We start from the raw sequence: 17,531 nt of genomic DNA on the forward strand, positions 1-17,531 counted from the left end.
TATTATATCCGGTTCCCTATTATGAGAGCGAAGTCCATTTAAGCGAATCTGTAAACATCAACATGTATTGCGCGAACCGGCATTACAGTGAATGTCCAAAACCACGAATATGGAAATGTCGAATTACCATGGTTGGCCCATCTGTGGTATAGCTCTATAAGGTAAGTGTGCGATAGTTACGGACCTTAGGGTTAGGGTGCGGGTTAAGGTAAGTGCATAGATAGTTAATGTATGTAAGATTTAGTGTAGGGTTAGGAGTAGGGTTTTGGTAAATGTATGTATGTGGATTATTTATTTTGTTTGTTTATATTTTCGTGGGGGAAGTGTGCAGTAGTTATGGACCTTAGGGTTAGGGAGGGGTTAAGGATAGTGCATAGATAGTTGTGTATGTGGGGTTTAGTGTAGGGTTAGAAGTAGGGTTTTGGTGCTTTACTTTAGGGTTAGAAGTAGGGTTTGGTTAGTGTATGTATGTGGTTTATTTGTTTTGCTTGGGTAGGTAGTATGTAGTGGGTGGTGGGGTTGGCCGTCTATGACAGTTCAAGATTTAAAATTTTGTGGTTTAGTGCATTCAGTATTCTCGTGGTTTGCGCAATTCGTGTCTGTGTTTTGGTATTCGCTCAAAAGGAGTTTCGCTCTGGTAATATAGACCCTTATATCCTGCTATAAGTTCAATGTAGGAAAGGTGGAGGAAGAGTTCCAGCCATCTAAAGGTATGCAGAGCTTTACAGTGATGGGTAAAGGAGGATGAATTAGTAACAAACCTAGCAATTTTGGTTGTAGCAGCTGTCAAGTTTGTTTTTATGGAGGATTGTAAATTGGTTAAAATTAGTGCTCCACTGAGTAGGGAGGAGAGAATGCAGGTTTTGGTTAGATTAATTTTTGTGGGTATGCTAAAAAATGTTTGTTTCTGTATAGCATGTTAGTTTTTGATACGTTTTCTTGATATTGCTTTGAATGTGGAGGTCAAATTTAAGATTATCATTTATTGTGACTCCTACTAGTTTGGTATGGTGGACTAAATTAATTTCAGTGTCATATGCCAAAAAGATTTTGAAAGATGCTCTGTTAGGTGAGTGAGTTTTTGGGGTAAAGAGACAGAGTTTTTTTTTGGGGGGGGGGTTAAGTAGGAGTTGTGCTCTTCTATGCCAGGTTTTAGCGAAGATTACAGCTTGCTGAGAGATTTCTTGGAGGTGAGGTAAGTTGTTTGAAGAACAGATTATTGTAGAGTTATCTACATATTAAATCAATCTGCCTTCACAAGAAGATAAATGTAGGTTATTGATAAAAATATTGAATAGTAGAGGGCCAAGGATGGATCCTTGTGGAACTCCTGTGGAAGTGGGAAAGTATGCAGAAATGGATCCATGTCATTTTATAAGGTGTTGCTTGATGGCAAGGTGGCTACAGAACCATTGAATAGATGGAGATGATAGACCCAGGGTGGAATGCTGATTGTGGAGTATACTGTGAGGAGTTCCTATTAAAGAGTTCCTAAAGAGTGAACAGGCAAAACAGCAAAGCGACTGTTCAGCGAATTCTTTCCCTGGGAAAGAAGTTGCTTGACCGCTTCCTTGCTTTCCCGTGTTCTGCACTGTAATGTGGTCTCAGGGATTCCCTTGTCCGGTATAGCTCCCGAGCGTGAATGTGCAACAGTTACTGACCTTAGGGTTAGGGTGCGGGTTAAGGTAAGTGCATATGTTTTAAAATGTTTTTTTTTTTTAGTTAGATGTATGGTTGAGTTACATGTGTATGTGTTTTCAGATGTTTACTTTTTTGGGGGGGTAGAATTAGGGTTAAGGTATGTGTGTATGTGTTTGGAAGTGTTTACTGTTTTTTTTTTGTTTTTGGTTGGAACAGCGATTTCTTTCCCTAGGAAAGAAATCGCTGTTCTGAGGTGTTGAGATTTTCAGCTTTCGCTGAAAAAGGGTCGATGAAACATCATTCCCTGATTTAAGTGTTCGATGTTTTAATATAGACCCACTGTGAGATACCATGTCAAAGGCTTTTGACAGAGCTAGAAATACTGCAGATGCACATTTATTAGATTTGTGAGCTTTATTAACAGTGTCTGTAAATCATAGTAATCCAATGGAGGTGCTGTAGTCTGCCCGAAATCCATGTTGCGTATTGGCGATTAGCTTTCTTTGTAAGAGATAGTAGACAAAATACTGGTCAATACATCTTTCAAGGATTTTAGACAGGGGGAGACAGTATGACCATGGGCTTGTAATTTATAATGTCAGTGGAATTACCTCCTTTATGTAAAGGGATAATATGCATAATGTTCCACAAGTTAGGGGCATAGGATTCTGTTATTGATCTAGTAATAAGAATACTGATTGGGTATGCTATTGCATTTGCAGCTAGATTTAGGTATTTGGGGGAAGGTTTTCAGCTGAGGAGGAACAAGGTGTTAGTTTATGTAAAAACCTGTTTATGATAGTTATAAAAATGGTTGAAAGGTAAGGTGGGTGGAGTTGTCTGCATGTGTTTTGGAGAGGTTGCAGATAGGTGAATTTTGTGAAGGAAATGTGTTAGGGTCTAAGGTAGGGGAAGTTAGCTGTATGGAAGGGTGAGTTAGGTGAGTTTGAGGTTAAGTTAGCTATGTATTCTATGATGTATGTGTTGAAATAGGTAGCTGTTTGAAGAGGGGTGATGTTTGGGTATGGGCTGGGATCCTTTTCTAGTACCTAGACTGATGCGAGAGGATATGGAGGACCAGAATTTTTAGGGTTGTTTGTATGGCTATCTTTTATGTGAGTATAATAAGACTTTTTATCTCTATTAACTTGTTTCTTGATTTGGTTTTGTAGCTGTCTGAATAGTTACCAATTTTTGCTATTTTTATTTTTTTGCCATTTAACCCACTCTTTGTCTCTGTCTTTCATAAAGAGTTTGCATTGGTTGGTTTGCCATGAGGTATGACTGTTTTTAAATCTTTTTGTACACTGTGAGACTAAGGTGTTAAGAATATTTAGAAATGCTGCATTGAAATATTCAGCTGCATCATTTAAGGGGAATCTTTTTAGGATGGACCAGTTAACTGCTTTCAGACTCCTTTGAGAAACTGGAGAGATTACTCATAGTTGTAAGCTTATGTTCCTTTATTAGTTGTGTAATACTCCTGAGGGTATAGGCTGGCAAGTGGTCACTTAGTGTATCAGGGAGGGTACCCGAGGAGGTAAAATTAGATAGTTTGGTAACCAGAATCCAGTTCAGGATAGATTGTTGGGAGATATTTTTGCCATATCTTGTTGGTGTATTAATAAATTGAGTAACTCCAAAGATGTTCACTCTGTTGACTGCTGAATTTGCAGACAAAGGCTGGTAGTCAATGTTTACATCACCTAAGAGGATACTTTTATTTGTAATTGTATCTACTATCCAGGATAGTATGTTTTCAAGTATTGTAATGTTCTGTTCTGGGGGATATATAGCATAACAATGCATATGCTCTTGGCTCTATTAAGTTTTAGGAATGAGATTAGAATTTCTGCTTTTCTAAAATTTGGTACCGTGCCTGTACAGTAAGTTACTGTGAGCATATTTGTGAAGTTTATAGCTATTCCACCTGCCTTATTATGTGTTCTAGCAAGCCTAATAATATTATAACCAGGGTCAGTATTTCAGCATCTTTTATTTCACCCTTTAGCCATGTCTCTGTTGTAGCTAGAATGTCTGTATTGTGTTGGGTCATCCAGGCATGGAAATCTGTGATTTTGTTGCATATCCTTCTAATGTTTTGAGTGACTATTTTAAAACATTTTAGGGTGTATTCTTTAGTTTGAGGTTTGATTGGGACTCAGGTTGGGGTAGTTATCATCACATTTATGTATGGTAGAGAAAGATGGTTTATTTATTAAGTTATTTTAGCAGAGATGGGTGAAAGTATTACCTTGACATTGGGACTGACATTTTTAGTATTTTTTGAGTTACAACAGTGCAATGGAATTATGCAACATAAGCTTGAAGAAATTTTTGAAGAGCTAGTGGAAAGCTGGTTGATAGGTGAGGATGAAGTAAAGGTTGAGCTGTGCCTGTTCATTATTACTACTGGTGGGGATGTTAGGAATAAGAGAAGGCAGATGAATAAGGTGATACAGCAGGGGAACAACATTGTTAGTGGTGTAGAAATCTTGCAGTATGGTGAGGTGAAGTAATGAGCAGTGATAATAGTGCAGAGAATAGGAAGGTTTTGATGAGGAGGGAGCAGAGTGAGATTTGAGAAGGAATTTAGAACAGAAATGGGTGGAGATGATATGATGACAGCAGTTTGTGATTGGATAGTCCAGTTAGGCACAGGATAGGAGGATGAGTAGAGTAGGTGGAGTAAGTGAGGTCTAAGTTTAGATGTACTGGGGTTGGATGGAAATTGGGGGTAGACGAGCAGAGTGAAGTGGAGTAAGTACCAGAAACATAATCTGCAAAACTGTAGGAAGACAGGAGGGAAGACAAGTCCTGATAATTTTAAAGACAGTAATACAAACTGCTAGATTGTTTATAACATACACCTAAATTAAGGCAGTATTGCAGTGACTTTGACTTGAAATGAGGCTATAGTAGCTTGATAAATAACGAAGATGAGGGGAGGACCAATCAGGTACTTCAACTGAATGCAGTTACTCCCACCCCAACAGATGGTTTACCATCAAAAACAATCAGTGAGGTAGAATGTTTATGGATACCAAGACAAGGTCTTTGAACTCTATATACTTGACATGAGTCACATCATTTAATTTTATTGTTGTGAGCTTTTATTGCCTTTCCTGGAAAATTTTACACTGCTAGAGTAAAATATGATAAATTGTTAATTTAGCTTCACTTTCAGCAGTATAATGCCTGAGGGTGGGGGTGTCCCTCCAGCAGACTCAACACTACAGTGCAAGACACAATGATGCAGAAGTGAGGGAAAACAATTACGTTTTGTTTGATTCTTGAAAACTGCTTTACATAGATTTTAACTAAAGGTGTTGCTTCTTTTGTACTTTTGCAACTGGAGGTGAAACTCAGCTATAGAAGTTCCTTTGGTAGTGAGATTATGTTAACTTTTGCAGCAGTAATTGTCAGTCATAGTATGTGCTCAGAGATAAGAGAGAGAGAGAGATTAAAATAATTAGGATTGTTTGATGGTTGAATTGGATAGATAAAATACTATTTGTCTATAGTCTGCTGCATTAAGTTGTGTTTGGCCAACATAAGTAGTGCACTATATTTCACAGTTGTGCATTTCTGCATTATAGCCTTTATAAAAGGAAAACAAGGAGGCTAACAGGAGATGTGTCTTGGTATGCAAGTGTGGGATTACTAAAATGGAGGCTTCCACAGTTAGAAGGATAGATGGAAAATAAAGTAGCTAACAAGAGATGTGTGTTGGTATGCAAGTTTGGGATTACTGAGATGTAGGTTTACAGATTTTAGAAGGACAAGTAGACTGAACATCTCAGGTGGCTCCTACTCTTTGCTACACAGCATACAGTCTGTAAATGTGACATGTAACTACTTCAGAATAAGCAGTTTGAGTTTTTAAAATATTAAAAACAATAGGCAGTGCTCCAGCATTGACTAGACTAGCCAGTAACTGTGTTGTTCATAAATCACAAAACCAGGTATTACAACCAAAACCTTCAGTAGAAGCCAGTAGAAATGTGTGTATATATATATATATATATATATATATATATATATATATATATATATGCTAGAAATTAGCAGCAGAGAGACAAAAATAACTCTTAGAAAGATGGCAACACACTGCAAACTTACTTCCTGTAACTGTGCAGTTCATAAAGCAAACATTAGGTGCTTTCACTGAATCCTGCAGCCTAAAGCCAGTAGAAGCTTGCTAATATATTTCCTATACACATTAACAGCAGAAATAGTTATTTATTTACTTTACATTTGTTTACCGGGAAAGTGTCCGACTGGGCATAGATCCCATTTTCAGCAGAAAGGCTCCACAAAGATTAGTACAACAAATACAGTAAATACAATACACAAGTTAATAAAGTACAATATGGAGTCAAAAAGTTAATAAGGTACAGTTTCAAGGCCAAGAATGAAACAAAAGTAAATATACTATAAGGAGCACAGTGTGTTACAATAAACAATACAGTTGAAATTTGTTCAGTCATTTGGTTACATTCATCAGTGGCTAGTACAGTAAATACACATTGATTAAGAGTACAGAAAACAGTTGCTGCAAGCTTTCATAGAAAGTTAAAGTATGAAATGAAATGGTATGATATGATATGATGCAACACTTAGCCAGAGTTTAACACAATTCTACCAAGACAGAGTTTAACACAGTGCTACCACTGAGTCCTAGAACAAAGTGCCAGTAGAAACATAATGATATATTTGCTAGACAATAACACTTAGCAAGTTTGCATCACAGTAGAAGCTTATTTGTAATTGTTTCTAGTACAAGGTTGAACCAGAATGAAATGGGCTATTTCTGTTAAGAAATTTACAAATACAGTGTGCCTTACTAAATACAATGTGACTTACTAAATACAGTGTGCATTACTAAATACAGTGTGCCTTACTAAATACAGTGTGCCTTACTAAATACAGTGTACATTACTAGATACAGTGTGCATTACTAAATACAGTATGCATTACTAAATACAGTCTGCCTTACTAAATACAGTGTTCCTTACTATAGAGTGAAGCAGCTGGATGGAGAGGAGTTCACTTAGGTCATGGGGTAGAGAAGTGACTTTGAATTTGGAGCCAGAAAGTGAAAAGTAGTTGGAGTACAACTGAGATAAGAAGAGGGCCAATCAGGTTCTTCAATGAAATGCAGTTACTCCCCCCACAGATGGTTTACTACCAAAAACAATCTGCTACCAAAATTATTTGCAGTTTCTGCTATTATCTGCCATACTCTTGGCCGTTTAATGAACTCAGAATCGTACTTGTTCTTTTTAATTACCGTTCTGTAATTTAATATTGCAGTTTATATCTTATGAATCATCTGTTCTGTTCTCTGTTTTAGTTGCCTTCTCAAATACGTTTTATAACTCTTTTGACTGTTAATGCATACTTCATCAAACCATCTGGCATAGTATATTTTCTTTGACTTTTTATCTACACAATTACAAGTAATCTCCTTATGTAACACATTCATTTAATTGGCTACATCCTCATGATGGAGAGTGAATGAAAAAAGAGCAATCATTTTAATACTAACTTAATATGATCAAATTCTAAAAAAAAAAAAAAAAAACATTTCTTCAAGGTACAATTCTCCCTCCACCCCTCAAGCCTTGCAGATTTTATATATATATATATATATATATATATATATATATATATATATATATATATATATACCAACTTAAAGTAACTAGACCATGTTGTAATGCAATTAATTACACATGGATAGCAGACGGAAGGCTGCAAAACAATTGAAAAAGAGTGTTCAGTTTTATGGACTGCTACCACCCCCATGTGTTTCATAGGGGATTATGTTATCTAATTTTAATAAGTACCATTCAAGATGTTTTTCATACCTTTACCTGTTTCTGTGTGTGTTTTCTGTATTAATGAAGGATTGGAATCTCACTACTGTAACTAGACTTTGAACTGAGACTCAGCAGAAAATTTTAGCTGGTTGAGTGTGTGCATGTATGCGTATTTGTGTGTGTGTGTGTGTGTGTGTGTGTGTGTGTGTGTGTGTGTGTGTGTGTGTGTGTGTGTATAGATGTGCATATGTATATATGTAGTTGTCAGTAACTTACTGTTGTAATGTTTATGCAAAGAATAACTTGCAAATGCTTATGATTTCATTATTTTTGTTGATCTGTTCAGTCTTCTGTATTCTTCTCACAGTGGCACTTCTTGTGGTAATTGCTTTATAGTTTTCTTTATTCAATACTTCCAATCTTTCTTCACTTTCTTTCCCTTATTGCCCTGTATTTTTGTGGTAAGACTTTGTTATTAATTTAGCTGCACAGTAATATATCCTATTTACTTCTGTTATATTGTGTTGATTTCTATGAACAGCCTTGATTACTGGTTCATTTGTTTTATCAAACTTCTAACATTTTAGGTCATATTGAGTTTCTATAATCTATTTCTTTCATTGATCTTAATATGTTTATTGATTTATATTAAATCAAACCGCCATTTTCTTCTAAACTGAGGGCACATTCTTTGTTCTCCATTTCCTCTGGGGATTCTACAGAAAGTTGCAGAACATCTTCCAGTGACATATTCTCTTCAGCTGCATCCTGCATCATCCATTGCTCTTTCATATGGAAACTCACTAGTCTATCACCACACAACACTGACTGTGTCAGAGTTGTCACTGTTTCTTGTCCCCTCCCTTGACTGCTGTGCAGCTCCATCTGAACGTTTGTACTGGTTTCCTACTGAAGGCTCCACAGTATCTTCATGTGGCAATTGATCAGATGATCCCCATTCCACCTATTTTTCTTTAATTTGGAGACTCACTGTTCTATCACGCTGTGATGTTACCAGAGTTGGATTTTCTACACTAAATTTTTCACTTCACAGGTAATCCATAACTTCAGTTTCTATTTCTTTAACATCTCCATTGCTAATTCTTTTTTCTATTTCTCCCCTTTGTTTTCTTATTTTTTTGCATTGTAAATTTTCGATAGTTGGATGTCTTTGCCTGTATTTCTCTTCAAATATATTTGGTGCTGCTTGTTTGTATTGATTAGTTTTGTTTTCTCCATGCGTACATATTGCACCACATTAGATCTCTTTTTATTTCCTATGTCCCTATTTCTTGTTTAGATGTATCCTACTCCACCTGTTTCTTTTTATTTTGAGGACCCTTTGTTCATTGTTCCATCATACTGTGACATGACTTGTGGTAGACTTTCTACACTAAATCCTTCACTTTCCAGGTATTTCATAACTTCAGCTTCTATTTGTTTGACTTCTACTTTACTATTCTTCTGTTCTGTGTTCTCCTTTGTGATCTTATTTTTTGTATTGTGAATTTATCCATATCCGGGTGCCTCTGCCTGTATTTATCTTCAAATATCTTTGGAGCTGCCTTTTTTGTACTGATTAGTTTGGCTTTTTCTTTGCATAAATATTGTACCATATTGGATCTCTCTTTCTTTCCCACATCCATGTCTCTTTTTATACCTTTCAAAATCTCTAGGTTTTGTTGTTTATATTTTGCAGTTCCTCGGTCACTTCTTTTTCCAAATGACCCAAGGTTTCTTGGTCTGTATAATGTTTTTCGTGAATCTGTTGTATTAATGAACTCACATTTGCACGTGAATCTTTTTTTTACAGTTTTTTCTTGTGCAAGTGTTTTTTCTTTCTTCTAATTTCTGTCTCAGTCCTTTTGAATATCTTCTGCCCAGAAATTCTGGGCTACTTGTATAATAGTAACAATACATAATTTGTTTCTTATCTTCATTATTCCACTCTATCAAGTTTAGATCTTTGTTTCGGCCTGTTAGTTTTTGTGTTTTTTTGTGGACTGCTGTTTCTGCAATGGGGGGCATCCTCCCTCCGAGCATGGCCTACCCCATTGTAAAAATGCCTTCTGTGTCTTCAGGATTCTACACGGTCATTTTATCCTGTCCTGGCACCAATGCGGCTACCAGGATTAGGCACTTTTTTATCCTGGGACTTGTGCACCTGCCTGTCTTTTTTATTTTTTTAACCTACTTTGTGTCCATGATTTATTCTATATAAAATACAGTCTATATATCTGTGTTGTCTAGGTGACATATTGTAAAAACAAATTCCACCTTGTGGAGGTATTCACCAAGACAATATTGCTTTAATAGATTACTTTCTATCATGTTCTGATTGGTTCCTCTAGATGGTGGACATAAGCGATTAGTTTTAATAAACAGTGAGCTATGTTTGAAAGTAAATGGCTGTTGAAAAGTGATCAGCATATATGCACAGAACCATTCTCAATTTAAGAACATTCACTAACTTCCCCGTTTATCAAGACCCTAATTCATAGCATTTAAGAACTACATATGCAGAATAACAATGCATTTAAAAACTTATAAAATGTTGAACACAACTCAATATTTTTAACAAAGAAAATTTGTTTATCATATGCTTTAGCCAGAACAAAGAGAAAACTTATTAGAACTAAAGTACGACAAAAACTGCATTGAAAATAAACCAAAATATAATACAAATTCTAAGTCCATGGATTTTCAAACTTTGAAAATAAAAACTCTTAATTTTGTGACTCTAGAAAAAAACTCTATGAATAAAAATTATAAAACAAGCAACAAAGAAGAAAATATACCTGCAAAAAACAAAATACAAGAGAACTTTCCACTCACAGAACTAAAAATGTTCCAAAGCCATTGCACTAAGTTCCTTAGAATGTATCTAGCCAGTTATCAGAAATATCTAAAAGATGTCTAATTTCAGAAAGTAGAATTTGTGAAAGCATGGATAAAATAAATAAACGGGAAAAAAGATATGCTGTATTATTCTAAGAACTTAACTAATGTAAATGAAATTGTCTAGGCATAGAGATACATAGAAGAAATTACATTTTAATTGGAGGTGTAAGCCAAAAAATATTATCAACTTGAATTATACTGTTCAAGACATTCTTACCAACTTTATTTGAACAACATTCAGCAGCAAAAAGCATGATTATAGAGAGAGAATGCACACATACTTAAAAAGTTCACAAAGTATGAACATACCTGGACAAATATATGTAAAACTGTAAAATGGTCAGGGGTTTTCAGCTGTTATAACAACTGTTAAAACTAAATAGAATGCTGAGTAAAGTACACCTTTAGTCCAATAAAAGGCGACCTCGGTAGAATGAAAAGGTGTGCCAGTCACTGATGCACCAACGGAACACAATTTATTGTAGAAAAACACAAAAACTAAAAACAAAAAAAGTTAAGCGCTTTCACTCATAACCATGAGCTTCATCAGAACAATTTCCACACAAACAATTCATTGTTTAAATACTATAGATTGGCGCCAATATATATATATATATATATATATATATATATATATATATATATATATATATATATAAATGGTATAGCTGTCACTGGTTGGCTTCAGTCCTAAAATGTTCATATAGCAATTAACTGTGTATTTAAGTTTAACCAAATGTAACCAAGTGTGGGTAATGCTCAACATTAATGAAGTCTGGGTAATATTAGCCAGGGCATAATATGTCTGTGATTTGCACACACTAGCAACACCTGGAACATTTCTACTAAATGCAACTACTCTGTAATTCACAACATTTGGTCTGTCAGTTACTGCTACCCTACGGTTAATATGATACATAAATTATTTAGCTCTGCTCTTTAAAGTTATAAATGTTTGCTAGGTCTTAATGCTTAAATCATCAGGTATTTAAGCAATAACCCATGCCTGGGAGTGGGTAATGTTGTATTTACCCATGGTTGGTGTGGTTTGGTCACAAGGGTGAAGCCCGAGTGACCAAACAAAGACAACTGTGGGTAAATCCAGCATTTCCCACACCCAGAAGTGGGTTACTGCTATTATACAATGATATTATTTAAGAAAAAAAATACTTACTTTTCTTAAATTATGTCCTTGTATAATGGCGACATGCTGTCCTTCTGCTGCTGGACAGCTCCGCTTTGCCATTGCTGATGTACTGCGCATGTGTTTGGAACTTGAGATCCCATGCATACCCAGTACATCTGTGCTCAGGGAAGTACGCAATGGAGAAAAGAAGATCTCCGTTGCTCCATTTTTCTGTAATTTCTTTTTTTTTTTTGATATTGGTTTGTGGCAATTTAGGAGTAGAAGAGCTGCACTCCCATCTCCGCACATACAAGAAAGACAGCTTGAAGAAAATACAAGGGAAATCAGGTACATGTATTTAATTTTAACTGCCGTACCTGATTTTCCTTCTATCTTCTTTATGCTGTCTTTCTCGTATGTGCAGAGTCGGGACTACAGCTTTATTTTTTTTTAATAAAAAAAAAATTAAAACGTGGATAATATACCAATGGAAAAAAAGTCCGTGCGATCGGACCTTTTCCTCTGGTATATTGTCAGATTTACAACGGGCACACTGGCCAATCAGCGTGCACGTTTTGGAATAGTAATGGCCAGTCATTGCATAAGTAAGCAATAACCCACATGTGGGTGTGGGTAATGCTGGATTTACCCACTTTTGGTGTGGTTTGGTCATGAGAGCGAATACCGAGAGACCAAACAAAGACAACCGTGGGTAAATCCAGTATTGCCCACACCCAGAAGTGGGTTATTGCTATTATACAATGACATTATTTAAGAAAAAAAATACTTCCTTTTCTTAAATAATAGCTTGTATAATGCCTCCGTGCTGCCCTTCCGCAGCTGTCTGCTATCCTAGGGCAGTTCTGATGTACTGCGCATGCGTATGCTTATGCAGTACATCAGAGCTGTGTGTACAGGAAGCAAGGGAGAAAGGAAGATCTCCATTGCTTTTTTAAAGTTGTCTCACCATTTTAAATGAGTTTAACATGGTGAGATATCTTTAAAAAAAGCAATGGAGAAAGGAAGATCTCTGTTTCCTTTTTTAAAGCTGTCTCGCTATGTTAAACTCATTTAACATAGCGAGACAGCTTTAAAGAAAGCAACGGAGAAAGGAAGATCTCCTTTGCTTTTTTTTTTTTAAGATATCTCGCTATGTTAAACATAGTGAGATTACAGCAACAGAGCTCTTCCATTCTCCGTTGCTGCCTAACACAATAAAAAGTAAAGACTTATATTAATGGAAAAAGTCCAGGCGACTGGACCTTTTTCCATTAGTATAAGTTGGATTTACAGCGGGCACGCTGACTAATCAGTGTGCACGTTTTGGAATATTAATGGGGGGTTATTGTATAATATCTATTTTCCATGCAGCCAATGATCATAATTTACTACTAAAGGGGAAGTAAGGCTGAGGATTCAGATACCAGATGCAATATTCACTCCATTCACCCCATTCACTGAGGTAAAGATCAACATCTAGAATGTATATTCCTTTAGCGATTAAAAGAAAATGACAGTTTCTTAGATCATGGTAACTATACAAATCTTCATTTCCAGTTCCCACAAAAAACATGCTGTGCATTTGTTTCTTTTCATCCAGTAACTTAACCTTTTCTTTCCCTTCAGAAAAAAAGTTCTTCAAACTTTTAGATACCGATGAACATGTTATCATTTTATATAGTCAAGTAATGTGCAATTCTCTTTTTAAATCAATTTATTGTATGTTGTCCATGCTACATTTAGAACACAAGCTAATCCTGCAAATAATCAACATTCTTAAACATTTAACTGAATATTTGCATAAGAGCACTTTTTTCTAATAGACCAAGTACCATTAAAAGATGCAGTTCAGACAGATAAAAGAGTCGTTGTTACTTCTCTTGCAGCTTGCAGACATCTTAGAGGAAATCTGTGAATCACAGGTTACATTACCAACTCAAGAAACTGTCCTGGAATGAAGATGAAAATCTTTCTTCTGAAAGGATTGCAGCTGTAATGTGAGTCCTAGAGCTCGAGCTGACATGAAAGCTAATGATCCTTAAGCAGTCTGAAAAAATATTTAAGCATCTGAAGGCACTTACTGATGATAAAAGTGTACATTTTGAGAGTAAAGGTGTTTCTGAGTCCATCTGAGACGTAGGTAAGAAACAAATGACCCCTAAATCACTTCAACTTGACAATATATAATTTAAAGAATGTATAAAAACTAATTGGGTTCCAAGGGACCTTCGTCTTTGGAAATTCTCAAATGTGGGTATTTTTGATCTCTAATCTGCATACTGAATTGTTGAAGTTTTTTACCAAGCAGGTACTGAATTGCTAGATGTTTTGATTAAACAAAACACATGTGAGACTGAAACATTAGAAGCAGAGATTTCTGCATTAGATAATGATTAAAAATACTTTTTGTTAACAAACAAGTTGAATATTATGAAACTGACCAAACATTGTAAAATGGTTTGCACACACAAGTAAAATCTAACGTGTGACCTGAATGATTATGCCACTAAAGCCATTTATCTACACTGAACAACAATGCTAGTTGACCAGTCAGCAGGAATGAAGGGACTCTATGATGCCACACCAACAGAATTTTGAAAGAGGGATAACTGTTTATTCCTTAATGCACAGCAGTTTTAAGAGGAACAATGATGGTAGTTTGAGATAGTGAAACTGAATAATAAAGTTACTGTTTTGGGAGTTTCAGATTGCTTTCTATTTAGAGGCAGAATGAGACAGCGATGAAGTTATTTTGAAAGTGCTGCAAATTTGTACCACCTTAATCAACTGATTGTTCATGTCTTTCGGCAAATCAACTGATATGGTTGGCTTAATTATCAAATTAAAGTTGATTGCTCATAGGTTAAACTTCGAAATGTTTTGATGGTAAATAAGCAGACGGTGAGAGCATCAGTTTTATCAGCAGGTAGTAAACTTTTAATCGCCTTTCATTCTAACATGTTATTGTTTGAAAGAATATGTGGATCAGATAGTCAAGAATCTTTTGAGACCAGCTGAAATAACAAACAATTTTACAACTTAATTAGAGAAGAAAGAAAGGTGTCACATGAATTAAGTTGCAAAAATTACAGATTCATGAAACCTGATAAGGGTGGGCAAATAGTAATTATCCAAATTTATTTACAAAACAGGAGAAAATATAAAGAATTTGCTAGAAAATAACACTGAAAGATAGTCACAACTATAGTATGTTTAAGTGTGGAATGCACATTTTCTATTAATAAATTTACAATGATACTCATATTGAGCTTATTAATTACTGTAAATAAATAGTGGCAACAGGACATTACAATTGCAACACAATTGGTATGGTTTACTTAGCCATATATTCAGCCTGTAGTTCATGGGGGGAAAACTATAAGAAAGTTTCAAAAAGAATTTACAAACATTGTAACATTATTTGTAATCAGGATTAAAAACATCACTTTGTACAAACATTATGTGGTATGTAGAAATCTTACTAAAATTGTATTTTTTATTTTTGACCAAAACCCTAAGCTAAAAAGAGAAGACTGGTAAGAAAACATACTGTGTTACCATGAAATCATTTGGCAAACCAGGCTTAACAGTCATGCCACAAAGGTTGAATAAAATACTTCACATATGTAGTGGATTGAGTATGAAAGCTGCAGTGTTAAAATGTTTTATACATATGGTTAATATATATTTTTAATATTAATAGTGGGTGTGTGTGTGTGTGTGTGTGTGTGTGTGTGTGTGTGTGTGTGCAGCGTGTGTGTGTGTGTGTGTCTCTTGTATTTTTAATATCACATGATTGCCTAATGGTCATGTGTTTTGATATCATCACATTATGTGATCTTTATATTTAAAGAGTGGTATTGCTTAGATTAAATATTTCACAGGAAGTACTTGTTCTCTTTGGACAAAAGTCCTCATATGCATTGTTTTGGGACATATTTTTGGTTTAAGTTTTACTAGTTTTGGATTTTGCCAACTTTCTTAATACAGTGCTATTTTTGGTGTAGCAGGTGCTGTATAGTCTGTCAAGTTAAGTAGCTAAGTAGCAGGAAATAAAAATAGTGGATACATGAGAATTCCATCTGTCTGTCTGTCAACAGAGAGCACATGGCAAAAACTCTGGACACTCCTATGAAAATGAGCTGATAGTAATATGACATTCCATAGGGTCTTCCTGGTTATTCATTGCATGTAATTTTAACGCAGTATAAAAACTAGTGTAAGAAGGCTGTGCTTAATGTATATTATTGAATGCATTGATTCCCTGCTTTAAAAGAGAGAGTATTCCATTTTGCCTCCTATAGGAGCTAATAACTTGTCATTTGTGGTAATAGCTTTATGGTAATAAAAATATTTGTATAATTTCATCTGAAAGTATCAACGTCTAACTCATAGTTCTTTTTAACTGACTGTATGTCCTCAGGAAGAGAAAATTGGTAAAAATATGCTGGTGGTAAAGACAAAGAGAAATTATGCAAATCCACACAAAAGTAGGAGAACAAGTTAATCTGAAAAATCCAAACAGCAACAGCTTCGTTAACCTCAATAAACTTGATGACCTCTTTTATATTCATGAAAAAAATTTTCAGATGACCAAGTGAGGAATTTTCTCAATTTTCTGAATAGAGTAATTATTAGTTGCCAGGGACTATGCATTTCTAAGCAACATGGTCTCTAGAAGGCAACTCAGGACATGAGTGGGCTCACCAGAACTTACGTTAGTCCTACTAACTGTTATATCAATTTCCAAACTGTTAAGCTATGTGCAGATATTCTCTGACTGAAGAAAAATATGCAATGACAATGAATACCATTCACTAGGAATATAATAGCTGATATATCCCCTGTTTTTTACCAGCATATAAATGGCTATATTTTAAGGTATCTGTGCTGCAAGAAAATGTGAAATTGATCAAATACGTTTGCTGTTACATTTAATTAATAGAATTTCATACAAAAGAATGACATGATACTTGTTGTGAAGTAAAATAATATGCCTGCTAATTTAGGAAGATGAGACAACATGAACTCTGTCTCTGAAATGTAATGAAGTCAATTTTTGATGAATGCTTATCTTTGAGCTTGAATGGCATTTTGACTTTTGGAGTTATTGGTTTGAATCTTTGCAAGTAAACCTGTGTGTCTCTACTATCTAAGACATTCATATTTCAAGCATTCTTAGGATTTTCACAAGTTAGTTGCCTGTTTTGGCAAGTTTGCAACTTCATTTTTCAGCTGCAGGAAAGTTTCAAGAAAGAATTAGTCAAAATATGTGAACTGTGTATAAAAGTGAATATATCATCTTTCGAATTTCAAAAATGGTTTGGTAGAAGTCAGAATATCTTAGTAAAATGTGCCAGCTTTCAGCTTTTCAAAATGGTTTCAAGCAGCCAAAACATCTCAGTAAAATATTATTGTACATATGCAACAACAATAATGTCTACATACAAAGAACTGTCAAGCAGTTGATATTCTTAGAATGAGTGATTAGAAAATTAAAAATAACTCAGACACATACTGTCTGCTGCTACCTATGGCTATATTTGTTATGCCACCTTGGCCTGACTGAAGTTTCAGATGACCAGTAAGAATGAATCCAACTGCAAATGCCGTGTGTGTGTGTGTGTGTGTGTGTGTGTGTGTGTGTGTGTGTGTGTGTGTGTGTGCGCGTGTGCATGCGTGCGTGTGTGTGTGTGTGTGTGTGTGTGTGTGTGTGTGTCTGTGCATGTTAAGACCATACTATCAACCACCCCTGTTATAGGACTCTACTTTCAAAACCCCATTATGGATATCTCTATGATGGCTCCTGTGGCCATCTTTCACTCATGAATAATGAGTTGGCCAGATGGAGTACAGAAGGCCTGATGGCCAGCAGGGAATATGGCTTTTGAATGAAATTGATGTATCGGTTTATTACAAAAATTGCTGGGTACTGGGAAAATATAGAAAACAAATGTGATTAGATTATTGTTACTGTTCATATATAAAATTCAGGATAAAAACAGATACTATAATTTCCATACAATTTTATTTTGAAG

General features: G+C 35.3%; 1 protein-coding gene across 1 annotated transcript in view; it reads right to left on the minus strand.

The window, feature by feature from the left end:
- Positions 1–17,531, minus strand: part of LOC122787981 (melatonin receptor type 1A-like) — a 51,411-nt gene that overhangs the window by 31,343 nt on the left and 2,537 nt on the right. The window lies entirely within an intron of this gene.

The sequence above is a fragment of the Protopterus annectens genome, chromosome 13.part0 (assembly GCF_019279795.1).
Source record: "Protopterus annectens isolate FY-2018-M chromosome 13.part0, PAN1.0, whole genome shotgun sequence".
Taxonomy (NCBI): domain Eukaryota; kingdom Metazoa; phylum Chordata; order Ceratodontiformes; family Protopteridae; genus Protopterus; species Protopterus annectens.